Source organism: Morone saxatilis, unplaced genomic scaffold (assembly GCF_004916995.1).
Source record: "Morone saxatilis isolate NCDOM2014 unplaced genomic scaffold, NCSU_SB_2.0 Contig17, whole genome shotgun sequence".
Classification (NCBI taxonomy): Eukaryota; Metazoa; Chordata; class Actinopteri; family Moronidae; genus Morone; species Morone saxatilis.
The window spans coordinates 16,050,039-16,050,962 of record NW_023339729.1 but is presented as its reverse complement, the minus strand read 5'-3'; positions in this window follow the sequence as shown (position 1 = coordinate 16,050,962).

Genomic DNA, 924 nt, shown 5'->3' with positions numbered 1-924 from the left:
TAAAAAGCTAATGGGAATGCCATGAAACACTACATCATAAACGGGTGAGTAGGCAGTGTAACAGAATAGATGTACGTGATTATCAAGCTAGTATTCAATATGTGCATGGAATACGCTATTTTGTCTTTCTTATTGGTCATTGGTATTTGTTGTGTATAAGCTCAAATATGCGTTTGTGTATGGAAAGTTTCAATTAGATACGTGCATTTTCTTAATGTATGTCAAACTAGTCCAGATCGTGACGAAGGTTTGTTACAAATAAACTAGATCCTAACCTCGTATAAGATATCATATACATTTAGGATCATTATATCGATCGTCCTTATCAAATATGTAATCAACTTGAATTAACTCTACTTGGAACAATATATATGTGTAGTAATTAAATAATAGTGTATATGATAAGTTATCTTTTTTTACACGATACGTCTGTCAGATTCGATAATCACGATTGTCACTTAATTTCAGAACTGAGCTTGGTCTATGTCAATAAATGCTTCAACGTCATTTTGACATCCTCACTCCACCTTCTGGCTCGCGTTATACCCCTTTCTCTTTTAATTATATCCTTCGACCGTGTCATGTAATATAACAAAGAAGCAACGCACAATATTGTAATATCAGTGTGGATCGACCATGTGTTGGATTCTTTATAGAATGATATATTCAGCTGCTCTGATGGGTGAAGGTTATTCCTCGTTCATGTTTTGGTCACCCTATCACTATATTCATCCTATAGAAAGGCAATATATATATCAATAAAATCACTCTTCTACCGTAAAGCCTGCCTAGTTCGGGAAAACATGCTTGTCATTCGATAACTGTCACAACGAGATCGATCCATACTCGGCAACAACTTGGCTCGAACACTACCCGCCATGGGAGAATAAACAAATCTTCGAACAATACAAAACCAGTTGATAT